Genomic DNA, 7,807 nt, shown 5'->3' with positions numbered 1-7,807 from the left:
TAAGCAAACCTACCGGCATTTTTTTTTTTTTTTTTTACTGCGTAAGTATTTAGATAAAATCTCTTTCGTGTATGAAGGGGTCAAGTACTCCACTTCTATAATTCATTTTTTTTTTTTTTTTTTTTAACTGCGTAAGTATTTAGATAAAATCTCTTTCGTGTATGAAGGGGTCAAGTACTCACTTCTATAATTCATTTCTTTTACCCATTCATATGGCTATGACCAAAACAAATTAAAAAACAAACAAATAAAACAAAAAAAAATGAGATAATTCTAGATCTTTGATAGAGAAAAATAATAGAAAGAAATGTACCCATGACTAGGAGTAATTTATAAGGTACGATTACACTGTTACCGCAACGTTCTATGATATAATGCCATGTAATTAAAAATTTACATAAATTTTTGTACCATTAGCATAAAAAGCCACGATAACCGTGCACGCATGTACGTAAGTCTTTCATGAGAAAATTAGTGGAAGAACCCTTCTCGAAGATCTGATTTCTAACCATTTCCAAGACGTTTCGTCTTTTTATTTTTGGTCAAGTCCTAGCCGTTTCTATGTCAATGTTTATTGGACAGAAAGAAAAATTCACCTGCCACACACTACATGAGCCATTCTTTAATTTAAACAACAAATTTCAGACCGTCACCGTGGTCTGGTATAGTCACTCTCTACTTTTTTTAACTTTTTTTTTTTTTTAACAACCGATATTATCTACACTAAAAAAAAGAAGATGATCTTAATCTCACACTAAATTAACGATAATATGGTTCAAAGGTATATACGAGAGCGATTGGCTTGCAACAAAAGATAATATTTTATTATAATACGAGTGCAACTTCCTGTAGAATAAATACGGTCATTGTTGATTATTTAATATTTTTAATTCATAAAATAATATGTTATTAAATTTGTGGAACCTATTTAAGTGTCACATCAACACTTAACTGAATTTTTAACGGAATTGTGATGAAATGATCACAATGATTTGTGACACCCATTTTCAGGGACTACATTGATTGATTTTCAATTTCAAAGACCATCCTGATGGGATAAGTCAATTTCATGGATCATTTGTGATAAAAATCCAAAACATAATTAAATACCATTACAAACCAAAATATGGATAAAAGTTCACATAAATAAATACAATGTCAAACAATACATCAAGCTCAATTGCTTGTTTGTTTCCCAGCACTTTCTTGAGTGTGGACTAAGACTCAGGTCGTCGATGAATTTGTTTCGATTTGAATTGGTATACAAAATGGTGCATTTACCGAACAATTATTCTGCAGATGTGTTCTTCAGTATACAAGTCATATAATTAGATGATAATTCTGGGAAAAAACCACTACAAAATGTTAGATATGGTTAATAACTCCGGGAATGTGTTCTTATATCTCCTGCTCTTCCTTCTGTTCTACCCTTTTGCAACTGCTTTAACCTTCAACTTCCCAAGCTTTCCCAATGGCATGACCAACATATCCCTTGAGGGAGAAGCATATATTGATACCCAACTCATCAGACTCACCAGAAGCCCTGGAGAAACTGGGAACGTCGGTCGAGCAACTTACCGCGAGCCCTTCCTTCTGAAGGAAAATGCCACTGGAAAACTCGCAGACTTTACCACAAATTTCACATTCATAATCGATTCAGGGAGTGCTGATGGGATGGTGTTCTTTGTGAAACTGGAATTGATGCAGAAGAGACAGTAGGACTGAAGGATGAAGAAGACAGACCATATGTACTAGGGAAGACAGATTCATCAAACAAAACATGCCTAGAGACAATTAGTTTATTATCTCTTATAGCATAACAAATATACCCCTTATATTGAGCAGCATACCCCAAAAATATACACATAGTAGTCTTAGGATCAAGTTTATTGGTTCTATAAGGTTTTAAGGAAGGGTAACAAGCACAACCAAAAACCCTCAAGTGATCAAGTGTAGGTGGGGAGTTATACAACACTTCAAATGGAGACTGCATCTTCAACACGGAAGTAGGTAGTCTATTAACAAGATATGTACTTGTGGCACATGCATGAAACCAAAACTTAGATGGAAGAGAGGCTTTTTGAAGTAATGTAACAGCAGTTTCAACAAGATGCCTATTTTTCCTTTCGGCTAAACCATTTTGCTCAAGGGTGTATGGACAAGATTTTTGATGGACAATGCCTTTGGTGGTGAGAAAGTTTTGAAATCGAGCACTAACATATTCCCCTCCCCCATCACTTTGCAAAACTTTGACAGTTGCAGAAAAATAATTTTGAATATAGGCATGAAACTGAACAAAGATCTCAAAGACAGCAGCTTTATTATTCATGGGAAAAATCCATGTATATCGTGTACATTCGTCAATAAACGACACATAATAGCTATACCCTTCTATAGACTTGGTAGGAGATGGACCCCATACATCTGTGTGAATGACCTCAAGTGGAACAAAAGATTTGGAAGCCATTACAGGAAAAGGCAACTTGGTGAACTTGCCTTGGAGACAAGCAGTACAAGTTTGAGATGGGGAATTACAAGAGGAAGTAATAGCTGACTTACTAAGAGCTACTTGTAAAACAGAATTGGTGGGATGACCCAATCGACAATGCCAAGAAGAATCATTTATTTTCTGTCCAAGAAAAGCTACAGGATTAGTCTTTGGTGGTTTGAGAAGTGGAAGAGGATAGACAGCTTGGTTACTCAGTCCTTGATAGAGAACCTTGTTGGTGACCTTGTCCTGTATACACACAGAAAACTCATCAACAATACACCTACAATTGTTGTCTTTGCATAATTGATACATAGACAGTAAGTGCTGTGACAATTGTGGAACATGTAACACAGATTTTAACTCAAGTGTATGAGAAGGAGTGGATAAGCTAGCTTGACCAATATGAGAAATTTGTAAACCTTCACCATTAGCACCAGTCACAGTTTCTGATGAAGCATATGGAGTAGCAGCTTGCAGATTTGACAAATCAGATGTCATATGATTAGTTGCTCCCGAATCCAGCAACCAATACTCATGTGTGGGGGCTGATGGTGAGAAATTAGTGCGTGCAGTAAAAGCAGCCTGCGAATTATTGGGAGGAGACATCATTCCATTAGGATACTGTGATGAAGACAGCATAGTAGGATGCTGCACTTGAGAGGAAAATGAAGGTGAAGAGTGAGGATGAGGCTGCAACTGTGAAGAAGTCTGAGGATATGAATGCTGCGGAAACATCAGAGGAGATGCGGAGAAAGTAGGCATAGGTGTAGATCCAGTATTGTTCCTGTCAAAGCAAGTGGCAGCTGTGTGTCCTTTTCTGTGGCAGATTTGGCAGCCATTCTGAAAGCAGTTCAAAGCTACATGGCCCTTTTTATCACATATTTGACAAATCAGCAGTGGTTGAAAAGAGTGTCCCGAAGCCATTGGAGATCCAGAATTCTGAAACTGAGACTGTGACGGAAGAGAGGGTTGAGCAAAGTTGTGATGTCCAGAAGGTTGTTGAAAACCAGTGTTGAACCTTTTCCCTTTACCCTTGTTCCGATAGTTAGTCCCCCTGAAATTGTTGTAAGTTCCAGAACCAGTCTGAGAAACAAAAGCAACAGGACCATTGGGAGATGGAAATGGCAATTGTTGAAACTGAGCCATTGGTGAAAATGAAGAACCACCAGCATATGGACCAGTATGAGAACCCAGATCAAAGTTTCCAGTATATGGACGAGAATTGGAAGATCCACCAGTTTCATAAGTTGTGTTGGAAGCATTAGCAAACATAGCTGCCATTAAATGTGGTTGTTTAAGACCTTCTTCCAAAGTAGACTCTTCGGCCTTCAACTGAGACCGAAGTTCCTTCAAAGAGACCAAACTTTCTCTGCCTCGAATCACGGACTTAATGATATTGTATTCTGTAGGTAATCCCCTTAAAGCCACAATCACAATATCTTCATCAGAAATCACAACACCAGCAATAGCTAACTGATCCCTACATTCTTTAATCCTCTGCAAGTAAGCATCAACCGATTCTGACCCTTTCTTAATGTTCTGCAGATCAATCTTCATTTGAACAATACTAGTGCGAGTCATATGAGCAAAACGTTCTTTCAAATGATTCCACATAGCATTGGAGCTTTGACATCCAATAACACAAGATAAAGCAGCAGTAGATAGTGTGGCAGTGATCAAGGTCATAAGAGCTTTATCATGAATATGCCAAACTTGATAGGCAACAGTCGGTGGAGAATCATTTACAATCGACTCAGCATCAGACTCCAACGCAGTATATTTCTGAGGACAAGGAATGGTTCCATCAATAAATCCCATAATTCCATTCCCTTCTAGTAACAAACAAATCTGGAAATTCCAAGTAACATAATTGGAATCATCCAACTTCACAGTCACCGTGTTTCCAACACTAGGGATAAGCGACGAAATTGGAGATTGAGTGAGGGCTAATTGTGCAGCCGTAACCATAATGAACGAACAGTAATCAATAGATCAAGAAATCAACAGAGAAACACCTCAAGAATCACGCAGCAAGAAGTACCACGAAGCAATAATTTTGATAGACAAAATCTTGCAAATATCAATACTGAGAAATCGAAAGAAAACACCTCAAGATGATCACGACGGCAGCTGCAAAGATCGACGAACAAATCAACCGTTGACGACTACACGAATCACGGCACGGCAGTAGCTGCACAGATCGACGAACAGATCAACAGTCTCCAATAGCAGAACGAACAACCGACAAGAAGAAATGCCACCGACTTAGGGTTTGAGAAATTAACACTGCTCTGAAATTGCGAACAACCAGCAAGGATCCGATGTCGGTCACCGGAACAACCACGACCACTACGACTACGACGACGACGAGCGGAAGCACAGGAATCGTTAATCACAGGTGTTAACCATGGCAGGCGAAGATACCATGATAACGCTAAGAACAAACTATGAAGAAGAAATTATAAAGAACTCAAGAAAGCATTCGAAGAGAGAGAATGCAGAGAGAGAAGCAGTATTATCATTATATCCAACTATTACATCATACATCCTTATAAATACAATGACACATAGCTGACTTCTAGAGTACCCAATACAATTGTGACACCTGGCAATGTAAAACAATCCTAATCTTTTATCCTAACACTTTGTAGCGCCAAACGGATCCTTACTCAATAGTGCAGCAGGGAGTGGTGCTAAGCTTGGCCTTCCTGTCGAAGACCTCCCAGGAGACATCTCGAGGGCTCAGTATCCGTTTGTGGCTGTGGAGTTTGATATCTTCAAGAATACGGCACCAACTATCAGGGATCCCGATGGTGATCATGTCGGTATCGACATCAACTCTCTCAAGTCTAATATTACCACGCCTTGGAATGGTGGTATTGAGGAAGGAAAACGAAATAGTGCTTGGATTAGTTACAACTCCAGCTCAAAAAATCTAACTGTTTCCTTCACTAGCTTTCGAAATAATACAAATGATACCCAAGTGGATGTAATCAGTTATCTTTCCTACACGGTTGATCTGAAACAATACTTGCCGGATTGGGTTATTGTCGGTTTCTCTGCTGCAACGGGTAATGAAGTTGCTGCGCATAAGGTCGTCTCATGGAATTTTACATCAACTGCTCTGGTTGATTTGGATGAAACAGACAACACACCACTAATTCCTGCACCAAGCCCCGGTGTTCAACCCAAGTCAGGAAATGCCAATAGTGGACTCCTGATTGGTTTGGGTGTTGTCGGGTCCCTAATCTTGGTTGGTGGGTTGGGTTTGGTTTGGTTCATTTTGCTGCAAGAAGAGGAAGGCAGTTGAGGAACGTGATGAGAATCCTTTTCTTAATAACTTGATCGATGAGGAAATTGAAAAGGGGGCTGGTCCGAGTTGGCTCAAGCGACAAGTAATTTTGAGGAGGGCAAGAAGTTGGGAGAAGGAGGATTCGGAGTGGTTTATAAGGGCTTCATAAAAGACTTACACTCATATGTTGCTGTTAAGAAGATATCCGGCGGATCTAAACAAGGGTTGAAGCATCAGAAGTAAGGATCATCAGTAGGCTTAGACACCGGAATTTGGTACAACTTATTGGTTGGTGCCATGAAGAGAGCAAACTACTACTCGTCTATGAGTTCATGTCCAACGGTAGTTTAGATTCCCATCTTTTTAAAGAAACAAGCTTGTTATCTTGGCCGGCAAGATACAAGATAGTTCAAGGTTTAGCCTCTGGGTTATTTTATTTACATGAACAATGGGAACAATGTGTATTGCACAGGGATATCAAGTCTAGCAATGTTATGCTGGATTCAAACTTCAATGTAAAACTTGGGGATTTCGGGTTAGCTCGACTTGTGGACCATGGAAAACAGTCACAGACAACAGTTGTGGCGGGAACCAGGGGCTACATGGCTCTGGAATATATTACCACAGGAAGGGCAAGCAAGGAATCAGATGTCTACAGCTTTGGAGTTGTTGCTTTGGAAATAGCCTGCGGGAGAAAAGCCATCGATCTCAGTTTAGCAAGTAGTCAAATTGAAATAGTGGAGTGGGTTTGGGAGCTTTACGGAGAAGGGAAATTTATTCAAGCAGGCGATCCAAAACTCAACGGACATTTTGATGAGGAACAGATGGAGCGCTTGATGATTGTTGGGCTGTGGTGTGCTCACCCGGATTTTCATTTCAGACCTTCAGTACAACAAGCGATTCAAGTGCTTAACTCCGAAGTTGCATTGCCTAATCTCCCATCAAAGATGCCGGTGGCCACCTATTTCGCTCCTGCAACGTCACTCTCAATTTTTTCCACTGACACTATTAGTTCAGAAAGAGGTCAAACAAATTCTCAGGATATTGTTAAAGCACTCTAATTCTTCACAGTTTGATAGGAGCATATTCATGCGACTTAAATGGCTTGTTCTCGTGCATTTACGTTATGTTTCTCTAGTTATTTTAGTCCTTTATGCTTCTTTTGTGTGTTTTCAGGTTCTAAGGGCAAGGTATGCAAAAGGATGCCTTTTGGAGCCTTTTGGAGCAAATTAGAGATTGGAATGGATATCATATGCTTGGAGCCAAGAGGATGGACGAAATTAAAGACTTGAAGTAGGAAAGTTAAATCCTAAAAGACCTCATGTTTAAGCATCATTGAAGACTCCTACGCATTTTAGAACACAAAAACAACATTCCTTGCAACCTTAGGACATTGTCGTGTGTTTCCTTGTGTCTCCCTTCCTTGCCATGCAAGGAAGGGCTTTGTTCCCTATTTTAAACACTTAAAGCATTCACTTATCATATCATTCACTTATTATAAGCATTCACTTATCATATCATTCACTTATCAAACCATTCACTTATCACTTCCATTCACTTATCACTCACCACATATCATTCATTTATCACTTAACATATCATTCATTTATCACTTAATACATCATTCACTTATCACTTATCATACTCATAATCATCTACACATTTCAACCATTTAAACATATGCATTTCAACTCACATGCATCATCATCATGCAACCAACCTTGCCACATGCTTTCCAAGCTTTCCCCCTTCATCATTAAGCCACATTCACTCCCATTTCTCTCCCCTTAACAGCCCTAAACCGTGCATAATTAAAGGACACCATTCAACACACGCATGCACCAAAAGACAACATTGGCATGCATCACATGCATTTCCAACACTTCCCCCTTTGTGCCGTGCCTTCCCTTCCACTTTCCAACCACATTCTTTCAATTCCCACTTCATCATTACACCACCTAAGCCACATGCACTCCCATTCTTTAATTCAGCCACTTAATCATTCAACCACAAAACAATCACAC

The 7,807-nt window shown here is 39.4% G+C and overlaps 1 pseudogene; it reads left to right on the top strand.

Moving 5' to 3' along the window:
• The first annotated feature begins 1,370 nt into the window (after positions 1-1,370).
• LOC103933368 lies at positions 1,371-6,844 on the top strand (annotated as a pseudogene).
• Positions 6,845-7,807: the final 963 nt, after the last annotated feature.

The sequence above is a fragment of a genome, unplaced genomic scaffold (genome assembly GCF_019419815.1).
Source record: "Pyrus x bretschneideri cultivar Hongxiangsu unplaced genomic scaffold, Pyrus_bretschneideri_v1 Contig25, whole genome shotgun sequence".
Taxonomy (NCBI): domain Eukaryota; kingdom Viridiplantae; phylum Streptophyta; class Magnoliopsida; order Rosales; family Rosaceae; genus Pyrus; species Pyrus x bretschneideri.
This window is presented reverse-complemented; position numbering and strand designations above follow the sequence as displayed.